The sequence below is a fragment of the Octopus sinensis genome, linkage group LG4 (genome assembly GCF_006345805.1).
Source record: "Octopus sinensis linkage group LG4, ASM634580v1, whole genome shotgun sequence".
Taxonomy (NCBI): domain Eukaryota; kingdom Metazoa; phylum Mollusca; class Cephalopoda; order Octopoda; family Octopodidae; genus Octopus; species Octopus sinensis.
This window is the reverse complement of record NC_043000.1, coordinates 68,978,206-69,001,101: the sequence shown is the minus strand read 5'-3', so window position 1 is coordinate 69,001,101 and position 22,896 is coordinate 68,978,206. Positions and strand designations below refer to the sequence as shown.

The 22,896-nt window shown below is 38.4% G+C and overlaps 1 protein-coding gene across 2 annotated transcripts in view; it reads left to right on the top strand.

Moving 5' to 3' along the window:
• The first annotated feature begins 3,604 nt into the window (after positions 1–3,604).
• Positions 3,605–22,896, top strand: part of LOC115210877 (palmitoyltransferase ZDHHC4) — a 39,785-nt gene continuing 20,493 nt past the window's right edge. For both annotated transcript variants that reach the window (XM_036502113.1, XM_029779646.2), the window contains exon 1: positions 3,605–3,746. The gene's annotated coding sequence lies outside the window, so the exon portion shown is untranslated. The remainder of the gene's footprint in view (positions 3,747–22,896) is intronic.

Here is a 22,896-nt window from a genome sequence, read left to right as displayed (position 1 = left end):
GGTAGTGCTGTTAGGAGACTTTAACACTATCCTCGATGCACGGGTGGATGGTGTTGGCTCGACTGATAGGGAGGGAAATCCTGGCCTCAAGGGTCTACTAGAGAGCTATAATCTAGTAGACTGTTACAGACTGGATGAACCGAGCGTTCCACTGTGGACGTGAAGTAATAACGACGGCTCACGCAGATCTTGCATAGGGTATTCGTTAAAGATAGAGATAAGGATACTTTTAGTTGTCCACAATTTGGTATTTTACCTTACACGGATCACAAATTTGTGACGTGTGAGGTACACAGATAAATGTCATATACAGGGACCTTGATACTAGAAGATAAGCAAGTCTATTTTGACTTGTAAAGCCTTCCGTGTCCGGATTAAGGAGTTAGTACAGAGGGCACTATGTGGCCCCTTCATTAATAATATATGGTGGCATGCCCTCAAGAGAACCATTCGTTTAGAGTCTATTAGATTTAGCAATCAGTTAAGTTTAGATAGATCTAGAATAGAGGGTGACTTAGTTAAGAACTTAGACGAGGCCTTGGAATCTGGCTCTGCATCTAGAATGCTGGCGGCGAGAACGGTCTTGTACCGTCGCCTCAACGCCAAGCACGAAGGCTGCAGAGTTAGAGCTAAGCTACGTGCAGTGGGACGATAAGGTATTAACGTTGCCGGATGTGCACGTCGTGTGGAGAGTCAGAGGGGCAAAAAGCCTCGATAAAGTCTTTAGCAGATGACCAAGATGCAAGATCTATGAACAGGATGAGATGCAGAAGGCCTTTCACTAGCATTTCGCATGGTTGTTCGGGCAGGGCGACACGCTAGAGTGTGGGGAATCCTTAAATGACTTCCTCACCGGTGGGCCGCGACTCTCGGCACGGGAGACGAGGTGCTGTGAAGGGCCTATTACAGCTGCGGAGGTTAAAGAGGCGTTGGCCGAGTGCGTTGGGGAAAAGTCACCGGGGCTGGATGGTCTACCCTAGGAGTTTTATCGTAGCATGCCGGACTTGTTCGGGGACATACTGGCCAGCGTCTACACAAACTGGCAACAGAATGGGAGGATTCCCGGCTCTGTGAGTCGGGGAGTGGTGACGCTGATCCAGAAGGACCCGAGCAAGGGGGGTATTATAAGTAATTACAGGCCCATAACTCTACTTAATGTAGAGTTAAAGATTTTGGCCAAGGTGTTAGCTAAAAGGTTGACGCGTGTCGTGGAAAAACTTGTAGGAAGGGCGCAGACATGCACCATCCCAGGCAGGTCGACGCAGGAAATCGTTCACCTTATTCGTTACACCTTAGACGGGTTGGGTAAATTAACCGGCAAATGTGGGGCACTGATTCATTTAGACCAAAGTAAAGCGTTTGGTAGGGTAGACCACCAGTATCTAGCGGCGATCCTCGAACCGGCTGGGCTGGGCCCTGACTTCCGTGGCTGGGTCTCCACCATGTACAGCGGCATCAAATCCACAGTCCAGATAAACGGCTACCTGTCGGAGCCGTTTTCAATCAAGCGTTCAGTTCTTCAAGGGTGTTCCCTTCTCCGCTTTTGTACATGTTGGCTCTTGAGCCGTTACTGCGGAAGCTGGAGAATTTTTTGGGGGAAGGCGCCTCCAATGAAATCGGTTACAGTAAGTCGGTCTCTGCTTACACGGATGACGTCACCATCATCATGTCAAATGAGGCTCAGCTACCTCGTGTAGAGGAGGCTATCAGAGGATACGAGGCTGTGGTAGGATCAAAAGTTAACATGGACAAGTCTACCGGCTTGCGCCTCGGCACCTGGAGGAGCAAGTCGATATCGTCCAGTGTTGTGGATCACTGGACAGATGGTCCTGTTAAGTTGTTAGGAGTTTGGTTTGGACCAGACACCCAGACGGAGAAGAATTGGAGCGAGGTGGCAGACAAGGTGGAAGCCCTAGTACGAACTTGGTCCGAGAGGGCTCTGTCCTTGAAAGGAAGGGTGGAGGTGGTACAGGTGTTTATTGCATATGTCCTCACCTACCGCCTGACCGTTGTCCCTTGCCCCGATTCGTGGCTTAACAAGTTGGAGCGCCTACTTTTCCGCTTGTTGTGGAAAGGAGGAAAGCCACTTGTGAGGCGCCCCGTTTGCTGCCAGAAAAGAGAAGGTTAGGGATACCCTGGCTAATGATGCGCAGGCATGCGCTGAGGTTGAGGCATCTCTGGCGCTACCTGGAGGGTGATAAGGTGTGGAATCCGCTGGCAGAGGAATTCTTTCGCGACCAGCCACCTTGGAGTGTTTTAAACCAGGTTTCATTAAAATATGTAATCTGACTGAATGGCAAAAGGAGTATCGACAGGGACTGGTGCTGATCCACAAGACGAGCGCGGCCGGCAGTGGGAATACCACCTTGGTTTTGTATAGAGGGCTGGTAGAGTATAAAAACGATAACGCCCTAGGAGGGGCTCTGGGGTCCGATGAGAACCAACTTACCAACCTGTTCAAAAAAATTTCGGGTCAGGGTATTTGGAGAATAACCAAAAATCCCTGACCTGGCAGTGTTATAAGAATGCTTTACCTGTTCGAGATGAGTTATCCAGGCACAGAATATCGGTGCCAACGACATGTCCAAGATGTGGGCTGGACGGCAAAAACGTCCAGCACGCTTTTGTACACTGTCGAGAGCTGTCAGGCTTGATAATTTACGTCGAACACGTATTGTTGCATCTGGAAAAAGTTCAGCTATCGGCTGAATCTATAATAAAAATTGTACCGCCAACTAGACTCTCGAAATAAGGTGAGGCCTGTTTTTCCTGTACAGTTGCGGTGCTGAAAGAATGTGTGTGGAAGACTAGGATGCAAGGATTCGCGACGGGGTCCTTCATCTCTGGCCTTGGTTTGCTACAATACTTCAGATATCCTCTGAAGAGCAAGATAGGGCTGGACAGAAGGACCCTGTCGAGAAGTGTGTTTGAGGAAAGATAGAAAGCTGTGTTCAGAAAGGTGGGTGCAAAGGACCCTGCTTAATCGGCATAGGAAAAAAGGAGAAAATAAAAGGAAGGAGATAGCCGCTGGGCCTTTGAGGCAACAGGGCATATCCCTTACTCATAAGAAAAAGACTATTTATTTTATATCATCAATATTTTTAAATAATAGGTATCATTCGAACGCATCATAACATTTTTTGTGTGTGTTGTCCCGTGCTGTCCCATCTATGTGTTGACCTTTATGGTTGTAAAAAAAATTCAGCTAGCAAGCCAAGCTACTCCAGACTAATGAAGAGCAATAACTCTGAAACTAGTCTCTGAATACTGGCTTTGTTGGGTGGAGGTGCTTATCTCCCCTGTTTGAAAACTTAAGGACATATAACGCTTGTGTTTGAAAACTTAAGGGAGATAGAACGCTTGTGTCACATAGCCAACTGGAAACGGTGTTTCCTGGGGCTAAATAGCAGTAGCATTCTTCTCTTTCCTGGGACTGCCATATTAAGTTGGCAACAAAACCCATCACTTTATTATGCTGCTACTGTCTTCAAAAGACTCTTTCTTATAGTCTTTCTTAAGAAAATCCCTACCGTTATGTTAAATAAAATTCAGTTTAGATAACTGAATTGATTAGATCAATCTGTTACATTTATAACGTTATGAAAAAATTCGTGAGAGGATATATTCTGTATAAGCGAATTTGTCTTTAAACACCGTTTTTCCATTTATTCTCTACTGCTATCGATTATCATCCTCGGCGTGGGAGGTATGTCAGCACGTCTTGGAACTCAGCTTTCTTAACACGGGTTGGTATATATAAATTTATTAAACACAATTCATGTATACTGGGGTGCATTCTGAGATGTCTGCTCTCTAGAATGAAAGCTAGCTAGCTAATAATTATTTATAATCATCTCGATTTTCAAAAATACTAGATGTTTTCAGTGAGTTCCTGAATTGATATTTTTAATCTAATATATTTCGATGATTGATTTTTTTTCAAACTTTTTGAGAGATTATTGGTACTCGACGGACATTGGAATTGTAATCTGCATTCGTTTTGATAACTACGAAACTAAATTTACATTAACTATAATTTGTAATGGCATTGTTTATAAATATACATTCCACCCCACTATAACTCGTAAAGGCATTGTTTATATTCTTAATAGTTTACGATTTACTGATAATTTTTATATTATTTTAGTACTGATAAACTTTAATTATAGTCTATTGATAAGAGCAAAATATCTCAACAATCTGGAATCAATATTTTGCTGATATTACATACACATATGTATGTGTCTGTGTGTATGTATGCATGTATGTACGTACGTACGTACGTATGTATGTATAATACATACAGGTTGTTAAATAGCTATCCAGTAGGTCGCTTTTGTACATATTTACAGAAATCACGGGTCTCACGTAAATATGGAACGATCTGACCTCGGCTACGCCACTAAAAACATCCCACGCCATCCAACGAACTGTACACCTACTGTATATATATTTAATTAAAAATTAATCTTCGTGAAAAAAAAAAATGATCTTAAATTATTAATGCCAAGACGCATGGAAATCCAACATTTTATAAATATTCTTCTATTTTGATGCATAAATTTAAAGGCCTTCCTCATATTGTTTCATTGTGTTAAATTTCAATATTTTCGATTTGGTTCTATAGTTACAGTAATAGAAAACGTAACACTTGAATGCATGTCTATGTGACAATAAGGCTCGTGCAATGATGGTAATAAGTCCAATTTCAAACCGCTCCGTTTCAAACTAGTCATCATATGTTTTAGTAATCAGGGCTAAATACGCATGATTTATGTCTGTTTTATGTGTATATAAATGTGGTAAGTAAAAGAATTGAGTAAAATCTTAGAAGGATTTATAAAAAATACTTTTCTTTTTTATGCCACTATGGGAAATTGATGCTAAATGATGATGATGGTGATCTATATGTACAGATGCAGGCATGCTATGTGGTAAGAAGCTTGCTTCCCAACATAGTTCCAGGTTCATTCCCACTGCATGGCACCTTGGGCTAGTGTCTTCTACTATAACCTCAGGTCTACCAAAACCTTTGGTAGATGGAAAATGAAAGAAGTCTGTCATACATATGTGTGTGAGTGTATGTATTTGTGTTTGTTCCCCATCACCGCTTGACAACTGGTGTTGGTGTGTTTATGGCCCTGTAACTTAGCGGTTCAGCAAAGAACACCAATAGAATAAGTACCAGGCTTGAAAATAAAGATAGGTACTGGGGTTGATTCATTCAACTAAAAATTCAAGGCGGTGCTGCAGCATGGCCGCAGTGTAGTAAATGAAACAAGTAAAAGGTAGATATACATATATATATGTGTATATGGTGGGCTCTCTCATCAAAGACAATGTATGAGTGTGTCCAGCTTTTGCTGAGTGACCTGCACAAATGATTTGTTTATAGTGATCCAATGCATGTGCTGTACATTAGCTCACTCCCTCCATCAACTCAACATTGCCTGAACAAGTGTTAGTTGTTGAAGTGATCACAGAGCAATGTGAGATGAAGTGTTTTCTTAAGAATACAACAAAATACCTGGTGTAGGAATTGAAACCATGATCTCACAATTGTCAGTGCAACATCCTAACCATTAGGCCATGTGTCCTCACAGATATATATATATATATATATATCATCATCATCATCATTTAACGTCTGCTTTCCATGTTGGCATGGGTTGGATGGTTTGACAAGAGTTGGCAAGGCAGAAGTCTGTTTTGGCATGGTTTTTATGGCTGGATGCCCTTCCTAACATCAACTGCCCTGCAAAGTGGACTGAGAGTTTTTTTCTGTGGCACTAGCACAGGCAAGGTCAGTTTTGGCATAGTTTTTACAGTTGAATGCTCTTCTAAACACCAACTACTTTACAGTGTAATTTGGATGCTTTTTACATGACACTTGCACTGGCAGGGTTACCAAGTAACTTGCAAAACAAAGATCTCTTGAGAGAGTAAGAGGCATTGGAGGAGGTGACTTGTGCCAGGTGATGAAAGGATAGTGTGCCAGAAAGACAGAAACAAGTGTGTTGCTGTAGAGGATATACATAGTTACCCAGTCAGTGAGAGGGAGAGAGAGAGAGAGTGCAAGAGAGCAGGAGAGAGATAGTGGCAAAGTGCCAGGGCATACATACCCTCAAGGTATGGGGTTCAGAATATAAATGGTAGGGTATTGTCAAAAGTGCATGAGTAGGGCATAGAGACTTCACATGAATGCAAAGAGTGTGGGGATGATGAATACAGTGACTAGTGAAACCTTGGTATATAAATGTGGTGGAAGACAACAGGATAGCAATGATATAGTGAGCAGGGTATTGAGGATAGAATCGGGGAGCAAGAGAGATTAGCAGAAACATAGTGCATGAAAAAAAGGAAATGTGAGGAAGAGGAGAGATATAGTTTGGCTTGTTGGGGTAGGGCATGTAAAAAGTTTTATTGTTACATGTGGGTGGAAGACACAGTGCTTCTAGAACTCAGTTTCATTGAAGTGAGCTGGTCTTCTCAAGAATCTCATATCACCAGGCATCTCAGTTCTTTGTGAGGCCCGACAATCTGAGATCAGTCCTCACTATTTCTTCCCATGTCTTCCTGGATCTTCCTCTTCCATAAGTGTCATCCACTTTCAGTGAGTGGTACTTCTTTATGCAGCTATCTTCATTCAGGCACATCACATGGCCAAGCCAATGTAGTCTTCTCTCTTGCATGCTTCATTTAATCCCTCTTATACCCAACTTTTCTCTCGACACTTTGTCATAAATGCACACTGATGTTGCACATCCAGTGGAGCATACTACTTTCATTCCTCTCTAGTCTATGCATATCTTCTGCATTCAGAGCCTATGTCTCACTACCATAGAGTATAGCCATTCATACACAAGAATCATATAGTCTACCTTTCACTCTGGGAGAGAGTCTTTTCATTGCCACCAGAGGTAATAGCTCTCAACTTCCTCCATCCTATTCTTATTCTAGAAACAATACTTTCAGAACATCCTCTACCATTGCTTGTACAGCTCTAACAAGCTACTTCTCTACTCCTAACTTCCTTAGAGACCACCAGATAACAGAGCGAGGGACTTTCTCCAGGTCGACAAAAGCCAAGTACAATTGTTTACTTTTGGCCAAAAACTTTTCCTGCAGCTGTCTCATTAGGAAGATGGCATCTGTGGTACACTTCCCAGGTACAAAACCAAACTGCATTTCGTCTAGTTTAATTCTATTCTTAATTAATTGAGCTATAATGCTTTCTGAAACTTTCACACACACACACACACACACACACACACACACACACACACATATATCTATGTATGTTAAAGATTATATAAATGTAGTTAAAATTTAAAATAAACTAACAAATTAAAACTTTCTTTACTGGTTAAAGTTCATACATTTGGAATAAGAGTGGACTAAGAACTGAGCTCTGGTGAACCTAACAAAGGTATTCCTTTGTTGAATACATCCATTACATTTTTTCTTTTTTTTTTCAGTGGGGGCAGATAGTTGTTTTTTCTCTTCCTCCTTTTCATTGTTACTCACACATGGTATCATTATAGCCACTTTTCTATGCTTACATGGGTCAAAAGAAATTGGTCGAGGAAGGTATATTTTTCAGATTTCTTTCTGTTACCAACCCTCACCTATTTCCAAACAAGGTAATATTTTCCTTAGTCCTTTGGACACAAGCAGTTTAGTGGCCAGATATGTTTTCACAAGTGATTGCAAATGAAAAACAATGCTTGTATGATGTTCAAAACTACCTTGTCTTGACATTATGCAATGTGAAAATGAAGGGGGACTAGTAGACACACCCTCATATTTTCCATTCTTTCAGTTTCCATCAACCTAATCCATTCATAAAGCTTAGTTTAGCCTGAGACTGTAGTAAAAAGCACTTACTCAGGGTGCCATGAAATGGGACTGAACCTGAAACTATGTCTTTGTGAGAGAACTTCTTAACCACAGCCTTGCTTATATCTATACACTTGCTCACGGTGGCATGCAAGTGCATAACTGCTACTGTAGTACTGTAGGCAGTATGTTAATCTAATTTTATATATATATAAAATATCATCCTTTAATGTACACTTTTTCATGCTTGCATGGGTCAGACAAAATTTATTCGAGGCAAATTTTCTACAGCTGGATGCCCATCCTGTCACCGACCATCACCTGTTTCCAAGTAATTTAATATTTCTCCATGGCCAGATATGTTCTTGCAGAATATTGGAAGTGAATGACATTACTTACATAGCAGTAATAATCATTTTAGTTATCAGCTGATATCAAGACAAACACACACTTACACATACATATATATGTATTATATATATATATATATATATATATATATATATATATGAAAGGCTTCTTTCAGTTTCTGTATACCAAATTCACTCACAGTTTTGGTTGGCCCCGGGGCTATAGTACAAGATACTTGCTGAAGGACTGATGCAGTGGGACTGAATCTGGAACCATGTGGTTGGGAAGCAAACTTCTTATCACACAGCTTTACCTGCACTTATCTCAAACAGTCACGCATATCTGGTACCTTATAGTTCTAAGTTAAAACTCTAAAATGTAAGAAACAGTTATTCTATTATTATCTTTAATAGGTAGAAGCTAAAGCAAGACAGGTATTTGGTTTATTATTGGCAATATATCAATTATTTCTAACACTAATGTTACTGCAAGTGAACATCAATAAGCTTCAAGAATGAAGTGAATGGAAGATATTTTGAAACAATTCTGTGTTCACAAAATGGATTGTAAAATGTTTAATAGTATAAACAATAGCTGGTTTATATATCCAGTTGAAATCCTCTCAATTTTGTTATTGTTTTTCTATTCATGTTTTCTTAACTTTTCTTTACACTTTATTTGTTGAATAACATAAAGGCTGACTTCATATATATGAGTACAGATGAAATTGTAGTGGCATTCTTAATGTTTGAAATGTGTTGAAGCTTAATGTCCATACTTGATGTTCAAAAGTATCAATGGTTTTGTAATCTGGTATTGGATTTTTGGGTTTCAATGCAAGATACTTGCTACTTGGTAGACTGCTACTTACATTATTTTGCTGAACAATTATATGGAATAGAAATAGATAGACTACTAAGGTATTAACAATTTTGAGGCATTATAGTATGTGTGTTTCTTTTTCTTTTATTTTTCTTTTGTTCTTTTCAGTCATTTGACTGAGGCCATGCTGGAGCACTGCCTTTAGTCAAACAAATTGACCCCAGGACTTATTCTTTGTAAGCCTAGTACTTATTCTTCAGTCTCTTTTGCTGAACTGCTAAGTTAGAGGGACATAAACACACCAGCATTGGTTGTCAAGCGATGTTTGGAGTACAAACACAGATACACACACACACACATGAAAGGATTCTTTCAGTTTCTGTCTACCAAATCCACTCACAAGGCTTTGGTTGGCCCGAGGCTAGAGTAGAAGACACTTGCTCATGGTGCCCTGCAGTGGGACTGAACCCAGACCATGTGGTTGATAAGCAAGCTACTTACCACGGGTTGTACATACTTTGCTAATAACTTTTTTTACTTCGTTTCTTTACTTATGTTCAGTGTATCAGTTTTGCAAATTATTGCTGGGAATTGTCTAACATGCTATTGCAGTATTTACCTATTTAGCTACTTAAATTGTCATAACAGTCTTGTGATTTGCATTTCTATATTATTTAGGAATTTACTTTTCTTGAAAATTTATTTTAGTATTGTATGCTAGTGCTTTATAACATTGCGAATCAGGTTACCATTATTGCCACCTAATTAAAATATACATTTGTGTTACAATGGGGTTGGATATGGTATTGTCAACTAAATATAAGACTTGTTTTAATCTACTGGTTCTAGGAAAGTGAAACCTTTTTTAATTTCAGTTTTAAATAACAATACATTTTCTGCTCTTTGCCCTCTCAAATTTCCAGAATCTAATTTGTTTCTATCATTATATCATGAAGGTTGACAGTTCTTCGCAGATTTTGTAGAAAATAAAGCTGAAGATCTATTATTAATTTTATTATGAGTAATCTTACTGAATTCTTGCTCTATTAGTAGTACTTTGAAGCATGAGTCTATTTCATTTCAATATTATCTCATATCAGATTCAGTACTCATTGTCATAATTTTATGAATGTGACACTTGTTTTTTTAATTACTTTCTTTTTTACAAGTAACACTTACCAACATTATCATCATTGTCGTCGTCATTGTCATCATCATCATCATCACCATCTTTTTTAAACAGATCTTTATCTGAAGTATTTCTAACATTTTAAAGGTGAAAATAATGGTTTATTTCTTGCTAAAACTATGGTGTGTAAGAAATTTTCTGATATTTAAATTTTTTTTTACCCTGTGACAGTTTCTTACACACCATAGTTTTAGCAAGAAATAAACCATTATTTTCACCTTTAAAATGTTAGAAATACTTCAGATAAAGATCTGTTTAAAAAAGATGGTGATGATGATGATGATCTGTAAATATGATAATAAGCATACAGTTAATCTGTGATCTGAAATTCTTGGAACTAGAAGTATTTCAAATTTCAGAATAATTGTTTATTTTTTTCAATAAGATTTGACAGCTTAAGAGATGGGAACCACCCAATTTTAAGCATGTTCCCTATTGACATTTCTTACTACAGCTCATACATACCATATTTCAACATGTATAAGGAACCCTTTTTTGTCAAAAATTAGGTTAAAAAATATGGGAGTTTCTTATACATGGATATAATCCATTACAAAACATTTTTTTTCCAAATTTAAGCCCCCCAAATTAGTGTTTTTTTTTCATACACATTAAAATATGGTATGTTATGAAAATAGAATTATATTAATCTGGCACTATTTAGTTTCACATGACATATAGTGGCTTTATTTTGGGACTGTTTCACTTTTCACCAATGCAAATCTACTTTTACTCTTTCATTTCAGCTTGTTAACCACATAAAGCAGCTGTATATCACTTTTCCTTTCCCATTTTATATTCACATAATATCCACAACGTTTTGGAAACTTTTCTGAGTGCTTTAGGAAATTTTTCATTCCTCTTGATTCCCTCACTTGAAAATGTTTAGGTTTTGAAAGTTTTTGGATTTCAGAATTTCTGATACACAATTATCAACAAAATTAATAATGTTCTTGATATTCCATTTTCATTTGAGTTGTACAACTTTCCAAAACTTTCCAAATTTCTTCACTTTTTCTACTCATGATAAACTATAGTTTGTGATTTTTTTCATTGCTTCTATTACTATTCCTTTTTTTATATTAAGAGTATAACTGCTTAAATTTATAGAGTAACAGATAATCTGCAGAACCATTGTGTATAACATAGTGTTCTGCAACTACTGCAGGTGTGGATTATCTACAATATTTCAGTCTCTTGGACTGTAAAAGAGTATCTACAATTGGTTGGTAGGTAGAGAAAGATGGTTGTAGAAGAAATTCTTGGAACTGTGTGTGATGTGCCTAATTTCGAGGGGAGTATTAGTGAATCTTATGGAAATGGTGTATGCTACATGTGTGAGAAGTGCTATGATTCATAGGTATGAGTCATGGGAAACAAACATGAAATATCAGAGAAAGCTGGAAAGAATAGAAATGAGAATGGTTTGGTGAATCAACAGAAGATTAGTGAGTAAAGAAGACAAGCAATGAATCAGAGAGAATAAATGGAATAGAGCCCCTGATGGATGTTTTGGGAAATGTCATATGATGAAGAATTTATTTTGAATGCAGTCTAGAATTGATTAGAGAGAGAGAGAGAGAGAGCTGGATACAATTATATTAAAATGAAGGCTAAAAGATGAAAGAAATGGCAAAAATACAGGACCGCATGAATGACCTTAGGATTGTACCTAAAAAGTCAACCTCTGTGGCACAAGTCCGGACAAAGTTGTTTATAGAAGACCAGCAGTCACCCATCCATGCCAGCCTCCCCTCTTCATGCCACCACTGTTATTCAGGAGAAAGGCAAAAGTCGATACAGCTTGGCACCAGTGATATTGCGACTCATTTCTACAGCTGAGTGAACTGGAGCAACATGAAATAAAGTGCTTTGCCCAAGAACACAACACACAACCTGGTCCAAGAATCAAACTCACTACCTCATGATTGTGAGCCCGATGCTCTAACAACTGAGTCATGCATCTTCACACAGGAGAATATTGATTATAGGCGCAGGCGTGGCTGTGTGGTAAGTAGCTTGCTTACTTGATAGTAGATTTGGTTGATGGAAACTGAAAGAAGCCCATCGTATATATATATATATATATATATATATATATATGTGTGTGTGTATGTTTGTGTGTCTGTGTTTGTCCCCCCACCATCAATTGACAACCGATGCTGGTGTGTTTAAGTCAGCAGTTCGGCAAAGAGACCGATAGAATAAGTACTAGGCTTACAAAAAATAAGTTCTGGGGTTGATTTGTTTGACTAAAGGCGGTACTTTAGCATGGCCGCAGTCAAATAACTGAAACAAATAAAAGAATAAAAGGAAAGAATAATAAAATAGATAAAAGGAATTTCAGAAACATGAAAATAAAAAAAAATGACATAAAGCTAGGGAGGTTTCAATTGTTTTTATGGAGTAGATATAAACTCGGTTCATCTCGATTAATTACCACATATCACAATACTGTAAAAACAAAACATTTACTGTGTTAGTTTACAATCACAGTTTCCCATTGAAGAACTGAAGAACTTTGCTTGAAATTTTAAATTTCTAATCTGAGTAAACTAACATATTTTGTATTTTAAAATAGCTTGCTGGCCTAGCAAACCATATATTATATGTGATGTGATGTAAATACACACACACACAATTGTTATCAACATTATTCTTTTATTCTTTTACTTGTTTCAGTCATTTGACTGTGACCATCCTGGAGCACTGCCTTTAGTCGAACAAATCGACCCCAGGACTTATTCTCTGTTGCTGAACCACTAAGTTACAAGGACGTAAACACACCATCATTGGTTGTCAAGCAATGGTGGGGGACAAACACAGATACACAAATACATACATATATATATATATATATCCAATGAGCTTCTCACATATATATATGATGGCCTGAAGCTATAGTAGAAGACGCTTGCCCAAGGTGCCACACAATGGGACTGAACCTGGAACCATGTGGTTGGGAAGCAAGCTTCTTACCACTTTTTATACTTGCTTGAGTCCTATGAAATTTATTGAGATTGACTTTTATCCAGATGTTCTTAAGCTGAAGTTTAGTGTATCAGTTGAAAAATGTTACAAATTATTGCTGGAAATAATCTAACATGCCATTTCAGTATTTGCCTTTTTGGCTACTTAAGTTGTTATATGGTCTTGTGATTTACATTTCATTATTATTTAGAAATTTACTTTACTTGAAAATGGGATTTATTTAATATATTTTAGTTCTAGTAGTATTCCACAGGTATTTTGAAAATTGTATGATGACATTTATATTTTTCTGAAACATTTGAATCTTGAGAAAAAAGTCCTGAAAGGCAGTATTGAAGAGGCCATCATTCAATGAATCTATCATATTCTACTTATATTTCTTTCAATGTATGTATCTGTTTACTCTAACAGTACAGATAAACTTTAAACCAAGCCAGTAAAAAAAAAACAGTCAGTACCCCAGCATGGCCTCAGCCTTTGGGCTGTAATACATAAAAAGATTAAAGTAACACCCACAGCTATTTACTAAGGTTATCCCGCTTTGATTTAACTGTGTTATTATCTTCTATGTATCCACATAGATACATTGACAGAAATAATTGATCATTAAAACCTGTAACAATAACTAAACTTTTATTTTTATTGCTTGTCACAGTATTCTATATGTTTAAAATCATGTAACTACTTTCCACCCCCATGTTCCTTTCAGTAAACACTTACTCACTCACTATCTCTTTGTTTCTCACTTTAACTATATCACATACCCCTGTACCTAACATGTTTATATCTCTCTTTCTACTTTCTATCTCTTTCTTCAACTAAGTACACAACATAACAGCAATACTTTTTCTTGCCTCTGGGATAACACTCTTTTCTTTCTCACTTTTTGCCTCTCTCTTGAACTAACCACATAACAGCATCACACATTCAGTCTTAACGTAATAACTATTATTTCCCCCTTACCTCACGTTGTTAACACTTTTCTCTCCCTATTTTCTCTCATTCTTCGCCTCTCTTCTCAGTTAACCACAAGACAGCATAATATATTTGGCCTTAGCATATTAATATATACATTGTATGCTGGTGCTTTATAACATTGTGAAGAAGTGTTTTGCAACGGTTAGTTTACCACTATTGACACCTGATTAAAAGATGTGTTTGTGCTGCCATGGAGTTGGATATGGTATTATCAACCTCAACACATTTCCTAAAACTATAATTGAGGATATAATGAAAGAAGAAAAGAAAAAAAAAGAAGCGTATAGAATGTCAGAAAGTGAGGACACTAGCATTATAAATTTGTCTGTTGATAGCATAGTACTAAACCAAAAGCAGCATCTGAATCAGGGCTTATATAATAATAAAAAAAAGTCATCATCATTATCTTTTTTGTCATCATCCAGTTGGGTGACTTGTCCAGGACAATGTGTCATGTCAAATGTCCTGACTGAGTGATGCAGCTTGAATGTCAGGCTGGGGTGTTAGTCACATTGGTCTTTCTCTAGCTGAAATGGCTACAGATGATAGCAAGTAGTTGGCTAACTGAACTGGTTGATCCTGGCCATTGACTGTTTATCTGTTCAATTGCTCAGCATCTAATGATATTCCCTATCAATTCAATAAGATTCATTTACTGAAATAGTTTACACCCACCATGATACATTTCAATGTACTTAGAGTCGAGTTGTTACATGCTATTTAACCCAGGTGTGACTACTCTGGTTGTGGGTCCCTGGTTTGGGTTTTGAGGAGTGTAGAAAGAAAAAAGATAATAATTTTACAAAATAATACCTTAATACATTTTTCTTAAAGTGGATCAGACAAAGGTTTATAGCCTAAGCCATGTATTCTTACTTTTAATGTTATTTTTGGTGAGTAAAAGGTGTAACCTTTCTTAAATATCTTTAAGTATTTAAAATTAAATTTTAAAGCATTTGCATGAACAAATGGATGAAAACTTTACTTTTTAATCACACACACAAACAAATTGCCAGTTTATTCTTTTTGCTGTATGAGTGAAAAAAGTCAAGAAAACTCTAGGGTCACATGACTAAATTCATGTATTAAAAAGGTACCAAAAATACTTTCTCCATTGGTTAAATCTTTGTAGAAAGCAAGCATGGGTGTGTGGTAAAAAGTTTGTTCCCTAATCACATGGTTCCGGGTCCAGTCTACTAGTACCTTCTCCTATAGCCTTGGGCTGACTAAAACCTTGTAAGTGGACTTGATAGAAGAAAACTGAAAAAATCCTATTGTATGTATATGTGTGTATGTGTGTGTGTATGTTTGTCCTTCACCAATGCTTGACAACTGGCATTGGTGTGTTTATGTTCCTGTGACTTAGTGATTTGGCATGAGAGACTAAAAGAATAAGCACCAGGCTTCAAAAAAAGTACTGGGGTCGATTCATTACACTAAAAATTATTTAAGGTGGTGCCCCAGCATGGCCACAATTTACTGATTGAAACAAGTAGATGATAAAAGCTAAATGTATATTCTTTGGTACTGAATAATTGTATGAAATATGTCAGAAAGCAATAAAGCAAACTTGTAAATTGACTAAATATGCATTTCTTGTCTAAATCTCTCCAACTATGAAGAAAGCCTCAGGAAAGTCCTCTGAATAGGCAAGTTTTTGATCTCTGCTGCACAGAACAATAAAAACATCAGCACTTCGAGAGAAAAATAGTTGACATGTCTGCTGGCTTAACACAGCCAAAAGGCAAGCAGTAAAAATATCTGCTTTTTCTTTCTTGGTCACTGCTTTTACTATGACTGAAAGCACACAGTAAAATATCTGCTTCCTCTGTCTTTCTTGGTCACCCTTTCATTTTTTGTTTTGTCCTTTCTTATGCTCCTTTCTCGAAAATAATAGAATACAAAGAAAATAACATCACTGCTCTTCCTATGACTGAAAACAAGCAGTAAAAAACTTGCTTTCCTTTGCCGTTCTTTCTCTTGACCACTTTATACTAAGAAATGAAGGAATGCGAAATAAAATCTAGTGAAAATTATCAGCAATCAATTATATATTACACAAAAATTATTTATTGTGGAAAAATAGTAAGGCATGCAGTGCATGCATAGACCCTTCGCTCCTGATATATATATATATATATATATATATATTTATTATATAGAAGAATTTATTATATATGAGTACCTTACTTACTGTGGTTAACCCCGGATCAACCGGGACCTACATATATATATATATATATATATATTGTTGTATTTCGGGATGGTATTTTTTTTTTTGCCAAATATATTTGTTCTTCGAGTAGACAAAGCCATTAGTGCAAAGAGACAGGCCTGGAAAGCCTGGAGGGATGGGGGTAGCAGGGAACTGTACCAGGTAGCCAAAAGAGAGGCTGGGCGGCAGGTATACATAGCCAAAGATGTAGCAGAAAAGAAGAAGTTTGCCAATGTCCAGCGACATGAGGACCAAAGAGCTGAGGTATTTCGGATTGCCAGACAGTGTGTGAGAGAAAATAGTGATGTTACAGGAGAGAAATGTGTCCACATGGATGATGGGGCACTTGCTTTTAATGTTGGTGAAAAGAAAGAGGCTTGGAGAAGCCATTATGAAAGACTGCTGAATGAGGAGAATGAATGGGAGGAGGAGAGCCTGCCAAATGTTGACCCAGTAGAGGGACCAGCTATCCGAATAGACAGCTCCTTTGTAGTTAAGGCAATTAAGGATATGAAACCATGTAAAGCCCCTGGCTCATCAGGAATCACTGCTGAGATGCTTAAAACAGCTGGCTATGTGGGCTATGGCCTAGTCACCCGCATTGTAAACCAGGTAGTTCATAATGGAGTCAACTGCTACAAGGGTAAGGGTGATGCTCTAGATAGAAATAACTACAGGGGTATTAAACTGTTGGATCAGGTGATGAAGGTCACAGAGAGGGTCATAACCCATCTCATTAGGGAGAGAATTTGCTTAGATGAGATGCAGTTCGGTTTTATGCCGGGTAGAAGCACCACTGATGCTATATTCCTGGTCCGACAACTGCAGGAGAAGTACCTAGCTAAAGATAAACCCCTCTACATAGCTTTTGTGGACTTGGAGAAAGCCTTTGACAGGGTTCCCTGATCCCTTATCTGGTGGTTGATGCGGAAACTGGAGATTGACGAATGGCTAATAAGGGCTGTACAGGCTCTATACAGAGAGGTTGTCAGCAAGGTTAGGATTGGCAACGAATATAGTGAAGAATTCCGGGTAGAAGTAGGTGTACACCAAGGCTCAGCCCTCAGTCCCCTTTTATTCATCATAGTCCTCCAGGCAATAACAGAGGAATTCAAAACAGGATGCCCTGGGAGCTCCTCTATGCTGATGACCTGGCTCTCATAGCAGAATCACTACCGGAACTAGAAAAGAAATTTCGGGTGTGGAAGCAAGGGTTAGAATCAAAGGGCCTTAGAGTAAATGTAGCAAGGACCAAAGTTATAGTAAGCAGAAAGGCGAACTCAGCACACACACCCTTGGGCAGGTGGCCCTGCTCAATCTGTAGGAAAGGTGTAGGTAGAAACTCCATAAGATGCACCCAATGTAAGCTATGGACGCATAAGAGGTGCAGCAACATCAAAAGGAAATTAACTGATAAGATAGCTTTCATGTGCGGCAGACACCACAGACACTCAGAAAATAGATTCCATCACACTCCAGGGGGAGAAACTAGAAGTAGTTGATAGTTTCTGCTACCTGGGTGACCAAGTTAGTAGTGGAGGTGGATGCTCAGAGAGTATCACCACTAGAATACGAATAGCCTGGGCAAAGTTCAGAAAGCTCCTACCCCTACTGGCGACAAAGGGTCTCTCGCACAGAGTGAAAGGTAGATTGTATGATGCATGTGTGCGACCTGCCATGCTTCACGGTAGTGAAACATGGGCTGTGACTGCAGAGGACATGCGTAGACTTGAAAGAAATGAAGCTAGCATGATCCGCTGGATGTGTAATGTCAGTGTGCACGCACGACAGAGTGTAAGTACCCTGAGAGAAATGCTGGACATAAGAAGCATCAGATGTGGTGTGCAAGAGCGACGCTTGCGATGGTATGGTCATGTACTGCGGATGGATGAGGAGAGATATGTGAAGAAGTGCCACTCCCAAACAGTTGAAGGTATCAGGGGGAGAGGTAGACCCAGGAAGACATGGGATGAGGTAGTCAAGCATGACCTCAGAGGGTTGGGCCTCACTGAGGCAATGGCGAAGGACCGAGATCTCTGGAGATATGCTGTGACTGCAAAGACCCGGGCTGCTTCCTGCACCAGTTCCACATAGCCCCTGCCCATTCAAAGTACCCTGGATTCCAGAACGTCCCGCTGTGCTTGAAGAGACCTGTTGAGTCAAGTACATGAACATGAACATCGAAATAAATATCAATGGAAATAGTAGTTGTGATACCTGTGCCGGTGGCACATAAAAAGCACCATCCGAACGTGGCCGTTGCCAGCACCGCCTCGACTGGCTTCTGTGCCGGTAGCACATAAAAAGCACCATCCGAACGTGGCCGATGCCAGCTCCGCCCCGACTGGCTTCTGTGCCGGTGGCACATAAAAATCACCGTCTGAACGTGGCCGATGCCAGCGCTGCCTCGACTGGCTCCAGTGCCGGTGGCACATAATAAAGCACCATCCGAACGTGGCTGTTGCCAGCGCCGCCTTGGCTGGCTTCCGTGCCGGTGGCACGTTAAAAGCTCCAACCGATTGTGGCTGATGCCAGACCCCCCTGGCACCTGTGCAGGTGGCACGTAAAAAGCACCCACTACACTCGTGGGGTGGTTGGCGTTAGGAAGGGCATCCAGCTGTAGAAACTCTGCCAGATCAGACTGGTGCCTGGTGCAGCCCCTGGTTTCCCAGACCCCGGTCGAACCGTCCAACCCGTGCTAGCGTGGAAAACGGACGTTGAACGATGATGATGATGATGATGATGATATTTGTTCTTCACTTGTTTATTACTGTTCTTATTTTAACTCATGTCCATTGTCTGGAAATCTTTCGTTACACATCTTTGACCTTTTTAGTGACACTTTCCATCCTTGTGTGTGCTCCTGCTCTGCTTAGTCCATTCTCTGACCCTCTCAAAATACAACAATATCTGTTTCAACACATGGTTTCACATCAGGAATCTTGCAACACAAATTCATAAACATATATGTGTGTGTGTGTGTGTATACATGTATCTCTGTGTGTCTTTGCATTTTGCCTCCTTTGATTTGTTGTCAACTGATGTTGGTTTGTTTACATCCTCATAACTTAGTGGTTTTGCAAAAGAGACTGATTGAATAAGTGCTAGAATTTAAAAGAGGTACTGGAGTCAGTTGTTCAACTAAATCCTTCAAGATAGTGCCCCAGCATGGCCACAGTTCAGTGAAGGAAGCAAGTAAAGATATGTCAGTAATGCAACTTGCATATTTCAAACTGTAATATTTTCAGTTTTGTAATCTCTTTTGAACACTTGGTTGTATAACCACACACATCAGTGTGCTAACAGAATTAACAATTGTCATTGGATGAAGGCATGTCGCTTAGTGGTGAGGGTGTTGCACTCACAACTGCTAAATCATGGTTTTCATTTTAGGTGGCGAGCTGGCAGAAACGTTAGCACACCGGGCGAAATTCTTAGCGGTATTTTGTCTGCCACTATGTTCTGAGTTCAAATTCCGCCGAGGTCGACTTTGCCTTTCCTTCTTTTCGGGGTCGATAAATAAAGTACCAGCTATGCACTGGGGTCGATGTAATCACCTTAATCTGTTTGTCTGTCCTTGTTTGTCCCCTCTCTGTGTAGCTCCTTGTGGGCAGTAAAGAAATAAGATCATGGTTTTCATTACTGAAACAAGCAGCGTGTTATGTTCTTAAGCAAAACCCTTCATTTCACATTGCTCTAGTACTGTGTGGGGACCAACATGTCAAAGAATAGACATAATGTTTCTTCTGCATGTCATAAGTGACCAAAAGAGGTTGAGGCAGGATTTGCACTCTGGTCTCTTAAAACCCTCACCAACAATGATTCAGTGGGAAAAGAGATCCATGGATTGGAGGATTGTTGCTTGACTAGTGTCATCTGCCATGAGTAAGGAATCACCAACAAATGGTGGCTGCAGCAACTTGCTGTTGCAGCACATGCCCCTACACTACTACTAATATTGGATATGTTTGCTACGTATGCTATGTTTTAGACCTACAGAGCTACAGACAATGTAGTGCATGCATTAGTTGTTAGAAGTCACGGGATTGTCATTTGGTAGTTTTATTTTTGCACTTATATATTTTTTTACACTCAAATGTAATGCTACCCACCAATTTTGACCCAGAATTTTGGAATATTAGATTACAATCTTGTATCCTACTTAGCATGAATATATTGTTATAATGTTGTAATACTGTGGAGTTCACCTTGAAAAATCTTGTATAGATGATTAGTGCTAGGAAGCACAGACAGATCAGTAATAAACAAAAAAAATCATTCAGCACCAGTGGCAGAACTGTGAGATCATGTGGTTTCAGTGTGTTTGCACCTTCTCAGCAGCAGGTGTCCACTCACTACATGCTAACCAAATATCACTGCTAACGATATATTGAAAAATTGTGACTATTCAGTCTCTGGTGTCTCAAATAGCCAACTGGGTCTGTAAAAATGAAGTATTAGTGATGGAAGCAGTATTAATACCAAATGGCAACCTTTGTTACTCAATGTGGATGTATTGTTAGAACACCATAATACAGCAGTATTTGCCTTGAGAAATACTTGCATATAGACTTTTAGAGCAATGAAGTACAGACTTGAAATCAGCATTCTTATAATACATCCATGTTAAAGTAGGATTTAAAGATTGCCATTTGGTATTAATCCTGCTTCTATATTGAATTTTTTTACACAAGTAAATTCAGTACAGGCATACCTCACCCTACGTCATTAATTGGTTCCAGGAGACACAACGTAAGTCGAATAACAACTTAAGCTGAATTAACTTGTCACTAGGCTAAACCAATAATAAGCATTCCCAGTTCTGTACTTCATTTATCAATGCGTTTTTAATAATACCTGATTTGATATGCTTGATATGTGCTAAAATACATATTTTAAGCATACAAACAAATCATTTTTTCTTATTGATGACAGTGTTCCTCATTCTTGGGACTTCAGATTTGATATGTGCTAAAATCTTGTTCTTATTATGTACAATCGATGATATGGTTGTCCAACTCATCCCAAAAGATTGTGCAATTTGCACCACTTTTCCACCTTTTTGCAGGGCATTTTATAATAGCCAGTTTATCTTTCAGCATTTATAGCATGACACTTAGCACTTTCACTATGAATTTTCTTAGGAACCATGAATGAGAACGAGAAAGTAACCGATAAACATCTGAATTCAAAACTATTGCGGGAATCATGAGTGATAATGACGCCTAACGGTAGATATGGGAACTACCGTACAATATGAGCTCTGATAAATAAGACAACACAGCTGATTTCATGATTTCATTCACTAAGTTACACTACTTTATGGTGTGTATCTTAACATTTACTGTATGTATTTTAATATGATTTTATATGCTTTTATTCTTATTTATTATACGGTAACATGATTTTATGTGCCTTTAACGGTTTTCTAGTGATTTTATGATTCTAATATTTGTGGCAGGCAGATGTAAAGTTGAATAAAATGACTTGACTTGATTTTTATTTTTCCATACATTATTTTTGAAAACCAACGGATAATTGAGAACAACTTAAATCGAAACAACTTAAGCCAAGATTTGCCTGTATATTTATTCTCTTTATGAATCCTTGTAAATTTCCTATATTTGGTTACAATAACATTTACAGATAATACATTGTACTTATTTGTGCAAACACCCTGTATCTGATAAAAGAGTTATTAAAAGAGTTCAGTGAAGTCAATTATTGTTAGGAGTAACAAATAGTTCTAACCCCTTTGTCATGTCTTTCAATTGTGGTGGTGGTGGAGATATGTGAAAACATGCTATCTTGGTTGCAAAATACCAATAAGAAAATGAAAGAAAGAGTATAGTGTGTGTGAGAGAGAGAGAAAAGCTTGTGAGTAGCAAGTAGTCAAAGTTTGTTACAAGATCCAAGTCATTTGAAATGGGAGAGAAGTGGTGATAGTAAAATCAGGTGAGGTTAGTGAGAACAAAGGCAAAAGAGGAATGAACAAAAAAAAATGACTTATACACAATAATGCAACATAACACACAAGCAATGTGAAATGCAGCTGGTAGAGAATTGAGATCAGTAATGTAGAATATGTAAAGAATTATAAAGAAGTAAGGAGTGGTCAGAATTATAATGAAAAAAAAAACGTCCCGAGTGGTGGGGCAAGCTGGGCTGAAATGAAATAAATAGATCAGTAAACAAAAACACTAACTATATGCATTGTATGTTCAGTCATACATACAATGTATGTACAAAGTTGTATGCCGCATATGTTCCCAAACTGTGTGTATGCATGCCTGCATGCACACACACACACAATACACATATATATATGGGTACAAATATATGCGCCACTACAGATACTAAGAAAAAAAACCCCAGTTTTCAAGGGTGAAAGGCAGAGGCCTTCAGGATAAAGATAAAAAATTGCTACCTACACGCTATGCCCATATGTATTTACATAGGTTGACTGGCACTGTAATCTTTTGTTTCATATAATCATCATTTAACATCCATT